The sequence below is a fragment of the Schistocerca piceifrons genome, chromosome 2 (assembly GCF_021461385.2).
Source record: "Schistocerca piceifrons isolate TAMUIC-IGC-003096 chromosome 2, iqSchPice1.1, whole genome shotgun sequence".
NCBI lineage: Eukaryota > Metazoa > Arthropoda > Insecta > Orthoptera > Acrididae > Schistocerca > Schistocerca piceifrons.
Window position 1 is genome coordinate 1056953508 of NC_060139.1, and position 18808 is coordinate 1056972315.

General features: G+C 41.6%; 1 protein-coding gene across 1 annotated transcript in view; it reads right to left on the reverse strand.

Moving 5' to 3' along the window:
* LOC124773977 (leucine-rich repeat and calponin homology domain-containing protein) overlaps positions 1 to 18130 on the reverse strand; it is a 144255-nt gene extending 126125 nt beyond the window's left edge. The window contains exon 1 of the mRNA XM_047249446.1: positions 18083 to 18130. The gene's annotated coding sequence lies outside the window, so the exon portion shown is untranslated. The remainder of the gene's footprint in view (positions 1 to 18082) is intronic.
* Between the last annotated feature and the right edge of the window lie 678 nt (positions 18131 to 18808).

Below are 18808 nucleotides of genomic sequence, written 5' to 3' on the forward strand. Positions count from 1 at the left end.
TTATCTCTGGCCTTTCCGGGGCAGTGTTATTTTGCTTACTCAGTATATTAGAAACGCAATTAATGGCCCATTACCATGTTACATCTCACAGATTTGAAAGAGTTACTTTGCGGTGAATGGTACAAAATCTCACAGTACATCGCCCACGATTTGTATCTATTATTATTATTATTCATTCTTTCTTTACTTTCTCAGACGTTAAGTCTGGTTAAAAATGGAAAGTGACGCGGACCTTGATCAAGCGTCACTTCCTTTTAACTGTATAGTATGTGTTATATTGCATTTAGGAACTTTCGGGTAATTGAACATGTATCAATAATTACAGATTTCTGTAGTTGTATATATAAGTTTGGATGTAGCTGTATTGCATTGATGTACTGGTGGATATTGTGTGGTATGAGTCCTGTAGTTGATAGTATAATTGGTATAATGTCAACTTTATCCTGATGCCACATGTCCTTGACTTCCTCAGCCAGTTGGATTTATTTTTAAATTTTTTCTCCGGTTTTCATTTGTATATTTGTTGTATTGGGTATGGATATTTCGATTAGTTGTGTTAATTTCTTCTTTTTATTGGTGAGTATGATGTCAGGTTTGTTATGTGGTGGTGTTTTATCTGTTATAATGGTTCTGTTCCAGTATAATTTGTATTCATCGTTCTCCAGTACATTTTGTGGTGCATACTTGTATGTGGGAACACGTTGTTTTATAAGTTTATGTTGTAAGGCAAGCTGTTGATGTATTATTTTTGCTACATTGTCATGTCTTCTGGGGTATTCTGTATTCGCTAGTATTGTACATCCACTTGTGATGTGATCTACTGTTTCTATTTGTTGTTTGCAAAGTCTGCAGTTATCTGTTGTGGTATTGGGATCTTTAATAATATGCTTGCTGTAATATCTGGTGTTTATTGTTTGATCCTGTATTGCAATCATGAATCCTTCCGTCTCACTGTATATATTGCCTTTTCTTAGCCATGTGTTGGATGCGTCTTGATCGATGTGTGGCTGTGTTAGATGATACGGGCGCTTGCCATGTAGTGTTTTCTGTTTCCAATTTACTTTCTTCGTATCTGTTGATGTAATGTGATCTAAAGGGTTGTAGAAGTGGTTATGAAATTGTAGTGGTGTAGCCGATGTATTTATATGAGTGATTGCTTTGTGTATTTTGCTGGTTTCTGCTCGTTCTATAAAGAATTTTCTTAAATTGTCTACCTGTCCATAATGTAGGTTTTTTATGTCGATAAATCCCCTTCCTCCTTCCTTTCTGCTTAATGTGAATCGTTCTGTTGCTGAATGTATGTGATGTATTCTATATTTGTGGCAGTGTGATGGTGTAAGTGTATTGAGTGCTTCTAGGTCTGTGTTACTCCATTTCACTACTCCAAATGAGTAGGTCAATATTGGTATACCATAAGTATTTATAGCTTTTGTCTTGTTTCTTGCTGTCAATTCTGTTTTCAGTATTTTTGTTAGTCTTTGTCTATATTTTTCTTTTAGTTCTTCTTTAATATTTGTATTATCTATTCCTATTTTTTGTCTGTATCCTAGATATTTATAGGCGTCTGTTTTTTCCATCGCTTCTATGCAGTCGCTGTGGTTATCCAATACGTAATCTTCTTGTTTAGTGTGTTTTCCCTTGATTATGCTATTTTTTTTTACATTTGTCTGTTCCAAAAGACAAATTTATATCATTGCTGAATACTTCTGTTATCTTTAGTAATTGGTTGAGTTGTTGATTGGTTGCTGCCAGTAGTTTTAGATCATCCATGTATAGCAGATGTGTGATTTTGTGTGGGTATGTTCCAGTAATATTGTATCCATAATTTGTATTATTTAGCATGTTGAATAGTGGGTTCAGAGCAAGGCAGAACCAGAAAGGACTTAATGAGTCTCCTCGATATATTCCACGCTTAATCTGTATTGGCTGTGATGTGATATTATTTGAATTTGTTTGGATATTAAGTGTGGTTTTCCAATTTTTCATTACTATGTTTAGGAACTGTATCAATTTAGGATCTACTTTGTATATTTCCAATATTTGTAGTAACCATGAGTGGGGTACACTATCAAAAGCTTTTTGATAATCAATGTATGCATAGTGTAGCGACCTTTGTTTAGTTTTAGCTTGATATGTCACCTCTGCATCTATTATCAGTTGCTCTTTACATCCTCGTGCTCCTTTGCAACAGCCTTTTTGTTCTTCATTTATAATTTTGTTCTGTGTTGTATGTGTCATTAATTTCTGTGTAATGACTGAAGTTAGTATTTTGTGTATTGTTGGTAGGCATGTTATGGGGCGATATTTTGCTGGGTTTGCTGTGTCTGCTTCATCTTTAGGTTTCAGATAAGTTATTCTTTGTGTAAGTGTATCAGGGAATGTGTATGGGCCTGCAATGTAACTGTTAAATAATTTAGTTAGATGTGAATGTGTTGAGGTGAACTTCTTTAGCCAGAAATTTGCTATGTTATCTATTCCAGGGGCTTTCCAATTGTGCGTGGAATTAATTGCTCGGCTGACTTCATGTTCCAAAATTATCACTTCAGGCATTTGTGGTATCATCTTGTATATCTCTGTTTCTGCTTGTATCCACCGTGCATGTCTGTTATGTTGTACTGGGTTTGACCATATGTTGCTCCAGAAGGGTTCCATGTCTATTATGTTTGGTGGCTTGTCTATTTTAATGCGTGTGTTATCTATTGTCTGGTAAAATTTCTTTTGTTGTGTTGAATGTTTGGTTTTGTTTCCTTCTATTTTCACTTTTTTTGCATATTCTACGTCGTTTGGCCAATACTTGTAATTTCTGCTTCTTTTCATCTAATTGCTCTATGACTTCTTGTTGTGAGATTTTACCTAACCTTTATCGTTTTTTGTCTGATATTTCATTTCTTATAAATTGTGTTAGCTGTCCGATGTATTTTCTCAGTTTTTCTATTCTGATCTGTAGCCTGTGTTGCCATGCTGGTTTTGTGGGTTTCTTCTGTGTGTTGTTGGTTGGTTCTGATCTCTGCCTAGTGTGTATATTTAGTGTAGTGAGTGCTCATATATAAGCCAGTAGTTGTAACTCTTCCATAGTTGTATTTTCATTTATTTTGTTGTGTATGATTGTGTTAATAGCTGTTATTGTTGTTTCGACTTGTGGGCTATTTGGTGGTCTATGCAAGAATGGTCTAATGTCTGTATTTGTGTCTTTGTATTCTATATATGTCAGCTGAAATTTTTCTTCTATATCTAACATGTGTGTCACTTCGTATTCTATTTGTGCTTGTTCTGGTGGTTGTCTTAAGATTTCGTTTTCCTCTGATTTTTTAATTGATGTGTGTTCTTTGTTTGTTTGCTCTGGGATGTTTGAGTCCATTACTGCATTTTCTTCTTCTTGTGATTGCACATTATTTTGTTGCAGTATTTGTTGTACTTGTTGTTTGATGTTTTCTAATTCTGACTGGGGTATCCTGTTATTTTTTTATTACTACACGGATCTGATCAGCTAATCGTTGTTCTGTTAAAAATTTTAATTCTGGGTATCTGGTAACAAATGTTGTCTATACTTGTGATCTGTATCCATTTGTGTTGGTTCCTAAGTTTGTTGCTTGGTAATAACAGAATATGAGGTGTCTTAACTTCATCTAACCATCTCATCCTGTCTTTGTTTTCCTTCTAGGGTGGTTGCAGGAAGCATATCCTGCAAAACACCTCTATTTGGGTTTAAATCATTTTCCGTGTGGTTAGCAGTGACGTTACCATTGTGGACGGGCATCGGGTTCAAGCGTCGTCCCCGACCATGACAGCTCTTGTCCGAGGCTTCATTAGTTCTGTCCTGAACCAACTGCTCACACTAAAAGGGGGGGTTAGCCCTATTAGTGGTTTGTTCTTTTCGTCGCTTTTTACGACTAGCAGAACATACCGGAGGCCTAGTCTTTTCCCGGGCCTCCACGGGTTTTATTATTATTATCTTCACTTTCTCAGACGTTAAGTCCGGTTAAAAATGGAGTGACGTGGACCTTGATCAAGCGTCACTTCCTTTTAACTGTACGGTATGTGTTATATTGCATTTAGGAACTTTCGGGTAATTGAACATGTATCAATAATTACGGATTTCTGTAGTTGTATATATATGTTTGGATGTAGCTGTATTGCATTGATGTACTGGTGGATATTTTGTGGTATGACTCCTGTAGTTGATAGTATAATTGGTATGATGTCAACTTTATCCGGATGCCACATGTCTTTGACTTCCTCAGCCAGTTGGATGTATTTTTCAATTTTTTCTCCTGTTTTCTTTTGTATATTTGTTGTATTGGGTATGGATATTTCGATTAGTTGTGTTAATTTCTTCTTTTTATTGGTGAGTATGATGTCAGGTTTGTTATGTGGCGTTGTTTTATGTGTTATAATGGTTCTGTTCCAGTATAATTTGTATTCATCATTCTCCAGTATATTTTGTGGTGTATACTTGTATGTAGGAACGTGTTGTTTTAGAAGTTTATGTTGTAAGGCAAGCTGTTGATGTATTATTTTTGCGACATTGTCATGTCTTCTGGGGTATTCTGTATTTGCTAGTATTGTACATCCGCTTGTGATGTGATCTACTGTTTCTATTTGTTGTTTACGAAGTCTGCATTTATCCGTTGTGGTATTATTATTATTATTATTATTATTATTATTATTATTTTGTAGAGCTCCTGCATCACTTTCAATCGCGAGCAGTGCGTTGCTAATGGTAATACCAGAACCTCCTAATCAGGTAGCCAAAAGCATCAGTTCGCCACTACTTGCCATTAAATGCCTTCAAAATATGTAAAAAATTGCTATAATGACAAAATATACTATACTAAACTGTGCATGCAGGCCATCTTATAAGGAGACGATGTGCCGTTACGAGAGCTGCTGGGTCTGGATAAACACTCGGTAGAAGTAACCCCCTAGTGTGTATTGTGCTCGAATGAAGAGGCGCCAAAGCAAATGGTATTCGCACGAGATACTTCACTGCGCGAATGAGGAGTGACTTCGGGGGGCGGAGAACAAAGTAGTTGGTAGCGCGTAGGTGTGGGGGCGGTCGCGTGCAGGCGCCGTGGAAGAGGGCGGCAACGTGGAGACTCATGACAAATGCAGCGCCACCGCATTCTCAGGGGCTCTGGGCTGGAGATCAATACTGCAGCAGCAAGTTTCTCTACACTGCCTGGTGCAGCTGTGTTAGGGACAACACTACCCGAAAGACGTCACGCAGCACCCGAGAGGCGACGTGGAGAACGCTAGTCATCAAAATTCGCGAATTTCTCTTCCCCTACCGCCCGCCCATTCTTCCTTGCGCGTTACTAATTACTGTGTATCTCACGGTGCTTTGTAGATGCTACAAAAATCTACCTTTCGGCGAAAATCCCTCTATAATATTTGCGTCAACTGCACCGAAACATTTCAGCAGTAACGAGGGCCAGATATGATTAAGAAAGAACAAAGGAAATGCGACCTGTGAATGTATCTTCGCATCACCTGCCTCAGTTCACATGTGAACAGTGTACAAGAACAGTGATTTATTGGGTTTTGTGTTAAGGATGTTAACAGTGTCAAAAGGCTCGCACAACGGTGACATGTGTACATGTTTTGAGTGTTTTTAAAGTCTGCCAAGTTCTGGAGTAAAATCTTTTGCAGTATAACAGTTAAGAATGGCCATAAGGGCGAAACTGCAATCGTGAAAATAAATGTTTTCTACAGTCAATGGCGAATATGATGTGTTTTTGAAAGAGACTTAGATGTGTTACGGAGAAGCAACAATGTCAACTATAGACCAGTAGGTGATTATCCGTCACTGTCTGGATAATTATTTATCCCAGTCTTAGAGAGAAAACGAAATGAAATCTTTGTATAGACTAAAAACAAAACTTAGTTTTTACGGGATTTTAATTGTTTGTACACAGTAAACAAATCGTAAAGCAACTTACTTTTAACAAATTCATTTAATTATTAACACAATACTAGATTAAATAAGTCATTTTCAACTTGCATTCCAGGTGAGAGAATAAATAAATGATTGGCTGAACCTAAACCTGAAAAAGCAACATATTGCTGCAAGGGGGGAGGGAAGGGGGGGGGGGGGGGGGGGAGAACATGGCGATCTCAAATGCGAAGCACAGTGATATGTGTACAGAGTTTTACAGAAATTACTCCACGCATACCACTTGTATACTCTAGAATGATAGCCACCAGGACTATCACTAACCATCCCAGTAATCCGAAATATTATGGATTTCACACTACCAATTATTTTTACAGCATCCGCTGTCTCTCCCCCCCTCCCCCCCCCCCCCAAAAAAAAATGAAATCTCTTCCGAACTTTCGTCTATCAGTCTAGCTATCCCTAAAATTGGTCCACGCTCAATCTATCAGGGTTCGTGAGAACTGTCAACAATCAGTCTAGAATTACTTTTGAATGCATTACAGGAACAGCAGTGATCAATGTCTTATAAATATTTACTACTAAAAACAATTTTGATCACGATTTATTTATCAATGTGACCGGTTTCGACCACTACTGTGGTATCTTCAGACCATTGAGTAGGAACCTCTTCTGTTGGAGAATCAGTCTAGAAACACCGAAAATAATTGTTTCGTCACTTCTGCCGGTCGTACTCGTAGTTTCTACATTTCACACTGGTCTCGAATCCTAGCGGTGCCGAGCGTGTCTTACCACCCAAATTATTTTCCCCTAAATTGTATACTACTGGATTTTCATCAGTTCGCCCAGTAAACCCGAAAATCTAGGATTAGGCACTAATTTACAGTAGTTAGTAAGGCGTAAACACCACTCAGGGATTGGGCCTTAGGCAGTCAGATTGTCTACTAGGCAGTACGAGGAGCAATACATGATAGTGGGAATGTGATCTTCAGATGGCCAATCTGTCCAGCCGCTATTGCCAGTAGATGAATCCTGATGGTTGTGCTGCATCTTTACTCAAGCTGTTCAAAAATGGCTCTGAGCACTATGGGACTCAACTGCTGTGGTCATAAGTCCCCTAGAACTTAGAACTACTTAAACCTAACTAACCTAAAGACAGCACACAACACCCAGCCATCACGAGGCAGAGAAAATCCCTGACCCCGCCGGGAATCGAACCCGGGAACCCGGGCGTGGGAAGCGGGAACGCTACCGCACGACCACGAGATGCGGGCACTCAAGCTGTTCCTCATTCGGCCTCACGAGGCTGGTTGATCGCGTTCCAGGGTTCCTTAACTCAGAAAAAAAAAGAGATGGCACCGGGAATTGCATCCGCGTCATTCCGCACCGAAGGCAGTGACGCTATCCATTCTTCTACGGAAGTAATCCTAATATAGTTAGTTTTCGACTATTTATATATGTTCACACTGTCATCCCACACTATGAGTGCTAGGGAGGTTTAACTCAATAGTATATCTTTTCTCGCTAGTATGCCACTAAGATTTGTTCGAATCAAGCTGAGACTATGAAACTTTGTGAAGGCGTCCTACTCCACAGATCCTCCCTTCAATTTGACACATTTTCCCCAACAATGGATGACTTGGCGGAGACCTTCTAGAGGTCTCCATTTTGGGTGACGAAAGAGATGAGCGTTTTGGTGGAGCGAATACACCACCTCGGACAGCTTGCAGTGAGTTCAGAAGTATGCTCCTGTGACGGTGTATCACTCAAGTAGGAACATAATGAGTTGTTTGGAACTGCCACGGTATGTTGGTAACGCTCATCACCACCTTGCCCGATAATGACTGGATCTTTTTCGGTGGTGGTGAAGCCATAGTTTTCCACGGCTTGCTTTGACCCTTTGGCATTGGCTAATAATGAAACACCCAGCACTCGTTCATGGTGATCATGAGGCTATAGAAGTCATCTGGATTGGCTTGACACAGCTGCGACATTTCCGCTGCTAGTTCAGTTCGGTTACCTTGTTTTATTTGGTGTCGCTAGTCGCGCGGCCCAGAGAGCGGCGACCATTATCATGCTTAAAATGGCTCTGAGCACTATGGGACTTAACATCTATGGTCATCAGTCCCCTAGAACTTAGAACTACTTAAACCTAACTAACCTAAGGACGTTACACAACACCCAGTCGTCACGAGGCAGAGAAAATCCCAGACCCCGCCGGGAATCGAACCCGATTATCATGCTTAAAATATCGCGACGATGCTCTACATCTACATCTACATACATACTCCGCAATCCACCGTACGGTGCGTGGCGGAGGGTACCTCGTACCACAACTAGCATCTTCTCTCCCTGTTCCACTCCCAAACAGAACGAGGGAAAAATGACTGCCTACATGCCTCTGTACGAGCCCAAATCTATCTTATCTTTTTGGTCTTTCTGTGAAATGTAAGTTGGCAGCAGTAAAATTGTACTGCAGTCAGCCTCAAATGCTGGTTCTCTAAATTTCCTCAGTAGCGATTCACGAAAAGAACGCCCCCTTTCCTCCAGAGACCGCACCCGAGTTCCTGAAGCATTTCCGTAACACTCGCGTGATGATCAAACCTACCAGTAACAAATATAGCAGCCCGGCTCTGAATTGCTTCTATGTCCTCCCTCAATCCGACCTGATAGGGATCCCAAACGCTCGAGCAGTAATCAAGAATAGGTCGTATTGGTGTTTTATAAGCGGTCTTCTTTACAGATGAACCACATCTTCCCAAAATTCTACCAATGAACCGAAGACGACTGTTACGCCCAAATATTTAATCGACGTGACTGTGTCAAGCGCTACACTACTAATGGAGTATTCAAACATAGCGGGATTCTTTTTCCTATTCATCTGCATTAATTTACATTTATCTATATTTAGAGTTAGCTGTCATTCTTTGCACCAATCGCAAATCCTGTCCAAGTCATCTTGTATCCTCCTACAGTCACTCGACGACGACACCTTCCCGTACACCACAGCATCATCAGCAAACAGCCTATCCAAAAGATCATTTATGTAGATAGAAAACAACAGCGGGCCTACAACACTTCCCAGGGGCACTCCAGATGATACCCTCACCTCCGATGAACACTCACCATCGAGGACAACGTACTGGGTTCTATTACAAGAAGTCTTCGAGCCACTCACATATTTGGGAACCAATCCCATATGCTCATACCTTAGTTAGGAGTCTGCAGTGGGGCACAGAGTCAAACGCTTTCCGGAAGTCAAGGAATATGGCACCCGTCTGATACCACGATGTTGAAAACTAATCCTTGACTGTTTCTTACTTTTTCCAGTAAACTGCCGGTCTTCGAACATAACGGCCTCTACTTTTCTAGAGATTGCCTGTTATTCACAGAGTGATGATCTCCCACATCCTTTGCCATACAGACTTGTCTGAACACTGCGCTACCTAACCAGTGTCTCATGCGATAGTGCCTTACTGTTTTCTATTTCTACGCTCAGTACGGATTTTTGCAGCCTTGTTTCTCTCAAATGTCGAAAACCAATTACGGCACGATACTCCACTTCATGAATGGGTTGCGCCACTTTTTTAATGCTCCTCTAGCAGCGCATGAACAAAAAATAATAATTATAGAAATTTTTTTTTTTCGAGGTGTTAAACATGCACAATCTTTTACTGAACGCTCATTTCACTGCGGCAGAACAACAGTCACGTTTAACCACGGTGCGCGGCTATACTCCGCACTCGTCTTACATTCATTGGCACAAGTTGGCCAGATGCGCCCTTGGCACGCAGAGACGACGCCTCTGACTTGTCCTCCCCCTCCCCCGCCCCTCGCGCCGGTGGTGCAGCCGGTGTGGCTGGCAGCCGGTTACCTGTCTGTTGGCTGTAGCCCGCGGGGACCGCACAATTTCCGGAGATAGCGCGCCCTGCCCTCGGCAGGCCACACTCCCCAATGCGCATGCGCCCCGGTCGTCTGTGCGGCTGACACGCGGGACAGCCACTATCTGACCCCACTTGGTGAGCACATCCCGTGCGATACATCAACGATGGCAACTTCTCAGGCCGGTACACACAAGTGGCTATATTATCAGTTTAAATTCATGCATATGCAATAACATAGCGCAACTATCAGCCTTATCTGCGAAAGACATTACAGAGTGACACACGCGGCCGAACTTATAGATGGAGGCGCCACCTCGTGCCTCCCGCTGTCAATTTCAAGCTTTAGCATGAGGCAAAACTGCAGCGTATCAAGACAGGCGATACCATCGACAGTTCTCTCAGTCAAGGAGAGTATGGTTGCACACGGCACAGAGCACGTTAACCTTCTCGGAACTCCAAACGCGTTCGACCGCTGCGTGTTAATTCTCTGTCCCCACACACGCGTGAGTTGCGCCGGTTGGTGTCTCCCAACAAATGAAAAGCGGCTTCGTCACTGAAGATTAATTTGCTTTTGAAGTCGCCCTTTTCAAAACGTTTCTGTATTTCAATGCGAAACTGCCAACGGCGCAATTTATCGTCAAGGCTTATAGTCTGAAGAAGCTGCATTTTGTACAGCTTCGTTCTAAATCGCTTACGAAAGGTTTCCCACACTGTTAGTCGAGAGATATTCAATTCTGCATTTTGTGGGACTTCGCAAATTTCGAGTTCCTCACACGGTCAATTTTCTGTTCTGACACAACATCTAGACCTCAACATTTTGCATTGCACAGACAACCATACTCCTCGAATCTCTTGTATCATTTCGCTATGCTGATGCAAAGTCGTAGCGTCTTCTGAAACTTGCTACGGAATGCTCTTTGCACACTGGCTACCGACTGGTAATGTGCAAAATCTAGGAAACAAAATGCTCTCTCTGACTGGTTTTCCGCCATTTTCAGCAACTACGATCGATGGCGCCCCTATTGGCGGTTTTCCAAACTAACGTGCGAGTAATATGTTAAAAACCAACTTTCAGAGAGGGTCTTTCACGTACTGTATCATTTGTTAGTTACGTTTAGCCACTTACCCCAACGATTTTTTAAAATGTTTCATGGACATTATAATTTCCCAAGTATATTTCAGTTATCGAGTCAAATTTTGACTCTTTACTAGTGTTATCATTGTCACATAGATCATTGCGGGCCACCAACATCCCTTTCATTAACCTTGAATAATCAGCGTAAGAATTTAGTGATTATTTAACGCCTATAAGAAGTGTCGAGTACAAATATCAAAGAAATTTTGCTTAGTTTTGAGCACGGAATCGTATTGCTATAAAAACTCTTCGTTATTAGAAAAGTATTTTCACGTACTCTGGGACGTCAGATATATTCAGGTATCTCTGAGAAACTTTCATTGGTAAATATGTAGTCAGCCATTTAGCGTGAAAGACATGATCTTGTGTAACCTGGGAGTAGGGACCTGATGAATGATGCAAAGGGAACGATATAGTAGCAATCACGGATGCTGTCTGTTGTTTAGATGTCACTTTCGAGTCGACGAAATTTGGCGTAATTCATTGGCTGGTGAAGTATCTTATCACGCCAAAAGAAAAAACAAGGCGTAGGTAACAACTTCGAAAAGTGATTATCAACAAAGTCACCTGAAAACTGCTTCGATTCATCGTATATCTCATGAACAATAGCTAACCACAGCACTCTCCGTGCTTCTGCCTCCTAAACCTTCTTCTCTATTTTCAGTGATGAGGGAGTGCTGAAGGTGGTACCAGGGCGGAGTCAGCCGGAAATTAAAGATCCGAATTCTGAGGAACGAAGCTGTGATAATAAAACGGGGAGAAAATGTAGTTAGACAGCACATTTTTAGAAAGTTACGCTTTCTTATTTAAGCCCCCCCCCCCCCTCTCTCTCTCTCTCTCTCTCTCTCTCTCTCTCTCTCTCTCTACCCCACCCCCAACCCGCTCCTATTCTTTCTTCCTTCCTTACATACAGAATTTAGGTGGTGCTATTCCTACTTTCTTTGTGTGGTTTCACTGAAATGTTGACCACTTTCGTATGCAAGCATGCAGTAGCCTTCATGCCAAATTGGCGTTCGTTGCTTGTTGCTTTTAGGTGTTGTAACCCTAATGGCCAGACGTGTACTTTATTGTACCTCGCCATTAAGTAAGATTCACTTTTCACGAAAATCTTTGCATCTGATTGACTGCCGCGCGATCTAAGGCGCATGGGTGTGTGTGTGTGTGTGTGTGTGTGTGTGTGTGTGTGTGTGTGTGTGTGTGTATGTTGTCCTTAGTGTAAGTTAAAGTTAGATTAAGTAGTTTGTAAGCCTAGCGACCGATGACCTCAGCAGTTTGGTCTGACAGGAACTTACCACAAATTTCCCAATTTCTGATTGATCACACGATCGCCACAAACAAATAACCAAATTTTCGTGTCAGAAACTTCACTGTGCACCACCTGTAGAATCGTAGTTTCCAACGACCACAATATTATAGCGACGTTCGAGCCATTTCTATGTCAGACCAACAACTTTGGGAACTTCCATCGCAAAAAAATGTAAGCAGTCACCAACGGGAATTACGAGGGGACTTCAAAAAGTAAGGTGCTTATTCTTGTGGCTGACGTAGTAACTTTTACAGAATGCTGCACTACACTTGAAAATGACACAGATGCATGTCACTATTTTTCAACATACTCACCAACACACTGTAAACAGCGGTCGGAACGTTGTAGCAGTCGTTTAATTCCTGGACGATAGAATTCCGCCCCTTGATCACGGGACTATTCGACAACCGCTGTGTGGACGTCCTCATCGTCGGACAATGTCTTTTTCCTAGACGTTCTTTCAGCTTTAGTAAAAGGTGTAAATCACACAGTGCATGATCGAACACGTTGAAGCAAAGCTTGTGTTGTGCACGACGTGAGGTGCGTCGGATGTCGTGCACGTGAACAATGCCTTGCTTAATTTTCCACACCTCTCCTACTTTATGCCGTTGCGCAACGATGTTAGTGTTGCAGAATACGAATCGCCATTAACGGCTGAGCCCTTTGTCATAAACTATCTGTATAATGAATGTATCCGTATAAAGCTCCTCCTTGCTGCTGGCACAACCTTGCATTTCTTTCACAGAGGCGAGGTGATGTGTTTCTACTCCATAGACGATGTCTTTGTTGCAGGTGTGAAATGATGACCCTTTTCTCACCGCCCGTAATGATGCAGGTTACGAAATTATTGCCTTCTATGGAGTCCACAGACACCATAAGCGTTGCGTCTTTGCGTGCAGGTCACACTGATCGCGGAACACAGCGTGAGCTAGGGGATGGGCGTATTTCTAAATACGTGGTATATACACTGCATCAATATTACAGAAAGATATCTGTTTTATCGAGACAAATATACCATTACTTAGATAAATCGGTCGATTTTTCAATATTTAGAAGAATTTTTAAAAAATCTGGTCGAAGTAGCAGAAATGATATCCAACACTAACCAATAAAAGACATAAAATGTACTATAAAATCACTTATTTGCAAGAAAGTAATTAATGAAACCTATAATCATCACCGATAGACACTAACAGGACTCGTTGTTTAATATGTTCCCCAGTCAGACTGCTTCTGTTATCTAGCACAACCGAGTTTACTAAGGGAGTCGCTCTTTTCAACGAAACAGAAGAGGCTTGGCGTATTAAGTATTTATGAACAATTTCTGACAAGACAGATGTGAAATGACGACTACACGTTCCAGGCAACAAAGTCCATTTCCCATTAAACACCAGTGCTGTAATGAGTATGATTTTTGTTCCGAGTGTACGTTACTTTTACAGCACGTCTATCTTTTCTTGATCCACCCAATCAGGCGGTTGCCTCAAAGTTGCGAGCAGGAAGTAATAATTCACACCATTCTCATGCAGTGCTGTCACCTAATGTGTGCATTTTGCGACTTACACCTATCGTTTGCAATGGTAGAAATTACACACGGAACTAACAAACTTACAAAAATATGCGGTGTAGATACATTTATATTCAAATCTGGTGTTCATTTGTAGTATTGATTATGAAATTAAATTAAGTCCACTGTAAGATATTTACTGTCAGATTGCAAAGATTGGTAGCAGTTGAAATGGGCAAGAAATCTGCTGATGAGAACTATAATGCCTATGAATCAAGAGAAGATAGACAACAAAAATTTCGCTTCCGATATCCAACATAAAATGCCGATTAATCGAAATACAGATAATTTAAATATTGCCGATGTATATCGATCTTGTTTTGAAGAGTTGTTGATATTTTGATACATCGATAACTTTTGTCCCTTCCACGCCTGAGCACAACTTCCGATACTGCAGATGACCTCGGTCGATGAAATGAACACTGCCTACTGACACGCGTATGAGTTAAGCACTGCCGGCGATAGTCACTCGGCGACTGCTGCGTATCGATTCCTGGACATGGTCGCCTGTGATCGATGTCGACGGCCTTGGTCAAATTGTTGGCACCATTTTACTACGACTGGACGCGGCACTGCGTGTGGTCCATATGACAGCCACAATTTCACGATGAATCTGTGTAAATTATACGTTTTGCCCACAAGAATCATAATGTCCCGCATACTTCAGCTTTGGAGTACATTGCCAGTTGCCGCGCCATTTCACTCGCACAGTGTTATCCCTACCAATGTCTGTAAGAAACCAGGAAAATGCCCTCTCTTGTCACAATGCACTACTCTTGTAGCGCAATGGTCTCACCGTGGGTCGGCATTCACAACTTCCTTTCTGAAGTATCTACGCATTTTCGCCGTAATGAACGAATAAAATTTATATGAAGTAGTAACAAGACGCTAAGGCAAACAGTTGCAACAAGATAAAACTTACTCGGACACAAGTATTCCCTTAGGCCAGCGCTTAATTTCCAAAATTTTAGGTGATAGAATGCATCTCTTCAACCACTTCTGAAAACTTGTGATAAAACTTACAATGAGAAATCATTTTTTTACAAAATATTGTTTTGAAATTCGGAAGGAAAAGATACCGGCGTTAACGTCCCGTCGACATCGATGTCATTAGAGACGGAGCACAGGCTCGAATTGTGTCAAGGATGAGAGAGGAAATCGGCCGTGCCCTTTCAAAGGAACCATCCATGCATTTGCTTGGAGAGATTTAGGGAAACCACGGAAAACCTAAATCTGGATAGCCGGACGGGGATACCTCGCTCGGTCCGGAATTCGGGATTCTAAAACCGTACGATTTAATATAAACAACAGGTGCTACAGTCTGTCCCAATAGCAATGTCATTTTGCTCCCTAGTTCTGCTCGTCATATACCGACAGAAGTCGGTAGTCTCCGTGACTATGAAGTCATGTTTTCAATTGCTGCAACGTTCAAACAGCTGCATTTTAGCTGCTCGGTGAACGTGTGTCCAGTATTAATTGCCTTTAGCGATAAAGGGCGACGAAGATATTCCCGGCCCATCGGGGTCACGTGTACACTTTCGACTTCCCAAAGAATTAGGATAAACAAAACACGATGTGACATGAGACATGGAGTTAGATGTTTAGTACATGCTGTAAATCTTGTCTTCTACTCGTATTCATTAGAACTGAATTGATTCATACGAATGCGTGATGTCTGCTCTTTCGGACACAAAATGATTCGCCTCGGTGGCAATGAATCCGCCACCCTCGGTGGCAGAAATTTCAAAGTTGCGAGCACGAAGGACATGGATAGGTGGCACTAGGTGGGAATGTGGGTCGGCCGAGAGGCATGCCGCAACAGTTCGAGCAACTGCGATAAACAGTGCGTCCGGGTGGCGCAGTGGTTAACACAACTGCCTAGCAAGCATGAGATCCGGGGTTCCAATCCCGGTCTGACACACATTTTCACTCGTCCCCGCTTATTCCGCATAAAGTCCCTATGCACCTCACATCAATAGTTGACTCCCTTTCCATTCCTTGCCCCCCCCCCCCCCTTTCAATTTACATCATATCTATCGTTTTAAGTTCATATTCACTACTGCAAATAAGCAACAGATTTAAACACGAGCATTCCCATATTACGAACGAAGCTCGATAATCTCGGATATACTGTAGATCTTTGAGGTTGCTAACAGTCGTAAGCAAAATATTCAACACGAAGCTTACCGATATGTACTGATCACAACTCGGGAACGAAGCTCAACTTTTACAGTTACGCTGCGATTGTAATACATGTGTACTATTTTTAATCTCCAGGGCTCACTTGTTCCAGTGAGTCACTATGTAATATAATGGGAGGTGGCAAAACGCCGTTCCGGCCGAAATTAAGCCCTGCCGCAGGCACACCCAGAGAAAGCATGAAGTAGGAATCTCAAGTGCACAGGAATCTTGAACAGCCAGTGTTACTGTGGGTTTATAAACAGAGATTACGAAACGAAGCAGCGCCCCCACTCGGCCGTAGTGAGCCGAAGGTGGGCAGCGTGGCAGATGCAGGGACCGGAGTGCAGCCTCCCCCAGGCGGCTGTGCCCCAGGGACTCGACACACAGTCCCCCACAGTGGAGCAGGAATTGCGGAGCTAGCCCAGCCTCGGGATGCATCGTAATATGAAATTCCTCGCGGATGGAAACCAATAACGCAGGCACGATTCCTCCCAGGATGCCTCGCCCTCCGCGGCGATTGTAATTACGCCATCCGACATCAGTGGCTGCAGTATGCTGTGGGGTTCCTGTGTCGCTCTGCACATTTTCGTGATCTGCGGTTTCCACTGAGATGAACAGCAGAAATGCGTTGAATGCAGAGACAAATATTTAGAGTAGGCAGTGAATTTAAATATCTCCTGCAGCGGGCACGGAACAATAGTCCAATAGCTCGCCTAAGCATCGTGTTTTATTGTAAATACTACCCCGACAAAAGAGAAGAAAGTCTTCTCTCGCCAAAGAGCAAGACGTATTACGGAAGTTGACAGCAGTCTGACCGCAGCGTTAATCGTATCACTATCAGTTTTTTCCGAAGAAAATGTATGGTTAATTTAATTAATGTTATAGTCAGAAGCAACAAAATGGGAAACTATTTCTCGCCGTTCCGTTTTTCAACTGGGGGAGAGGTGGGACATAGACGGTTATTCATATGCGTCTGGGCTTTCAAAAGACAACTGCACAAAACTATAAGACACACAGAAAATAGACACACGTCAGTGTATAGAGCGTCTCTTTAAGTCTAACTCATATGTGTTCAACGTCCGCGTCTTCCGTGAAAGGGCAACGTCAATGCGTGCGACCAGTCATTGATACAAATTGTATGGGAAGGCGCGAAAGCAGCACGCTTTGCAAAGCTGTTCATTCGGTTGCCTATCTGCAGGCGTGAAATAATTCTAGCAAGCAGAGGCCACACAATGAAATTTGAATACACTACAATTTACAAGTGCAAACTTTAATGGTAAGAACCACCGAAAAAATACTCCTATCGGAGGACAAATAGGGTAAATGTGTTCCTGGTTACCAGAAACGGATGAAGATACGGAGAAAGTTTCCAAGTTTGTTCGAGATCAGGATCTTAGGGGAATGCAGCGTAAAAATTACAGCCATTTGATGTGCATAGACGTCTTGGAATGCGCGGATCGATTTTGATACCCAAAAACCATGTTTTTTTGATGTTTCTCGATAACAGATAAAAATTTTCCCTCTAGCAAAATTCCTCGAGAATATACCGTTAAAATTTGCGCCATTTGCTGCGGTTAATTGTTTAGATATCCGCTGCTTATGGAGAAAGAACGTGAAAAACGTTTTTTTTTTTCTCAGGAACCTCCCATAATTTAAATGGTGCCCCTTAAGGCACACTGTAGATCACATCTAATGCAAAGAGAACCAACCGATTTGCTCCATTTGCGTACGACCGGTGCTATAGGATAGTTACAGTAAGACGATCCTTCTGTTGATAAACAAATAGTCCCTAGGCCAAGGGCTATCGAAATGCAAAAAAAGTCCGTGGTTCAGAAGATTACCGCACAGAAGAAAGTAATGACAAATTTTATAACCGGTAATGACAAATTTTATAACCGGAAATGACATCAGAACAATAGTAAAGATAGACTGACAAAAGACTAAAAGACAATTCTTATAACGAACGTGGAATATTTATGACAACTAAGAAACAATAACACCGACAATGAAGAGTCAACATTCATATTGTGGATTCTCGCGCTCACCATTGCGCAAACAGAGACTGTAGGAGCTTCTAAAACTGCTGCAGCTGCATTACGAGCTAAATTATACTTACTTGAATACCGGCAGGTTAAAAAGAAGTAAGACGTGATCCAAGGTAGACAGCAACTTACCTAAAAACAAAGAAAATATATTTTAATTTTGTCAAATAAGAGAAGCGTGTCCTCTCTTTTGAGAAAAGAAGTAACATCAGATTAAGTTTACGAAACTAGATACTAATTTTAAATAGACGATGATAAGGTTTTGAGACCGCACGACAAGATCTTTAGCACCCATAATAAAACGTAATGAGACGAGTGTGGAGGAAATAAAATTACTAATATGAGAACTGAGAATAAAAACGTAAAGGAAGTCTTGAAAACTTAAACACACACACACACACACACACACACACACACACACACACACACACACACACACACACAAAGCAATGAAAATAAGTGTCAAAGCCAACACTAGGTAAAAGAGGAAATGTAATGTATTGCGAATACATAGAAAGAAGGATCCTTTATTGTATGATTATATGATAGCGGAACAAACACTGGTAGCAGTTACTTCTGTAAAATATCTGAGAGTATGCGTGCGGAACGATTTGAAGTGGAATGATCATATAAAATTAATTGTTGGTAAGGCGGGTACCAGGTTGAGATTCATTGGGAGAGTCCTTAGAAAATGTAGTCCATCAACAAAGGAGGTGGCTTACAAAACACTCGTTCGACCTATACTTGAGTATTGCTCATCAGTGTGGGATCCGTACCAGATCGGGTTGACGGAGGAGATA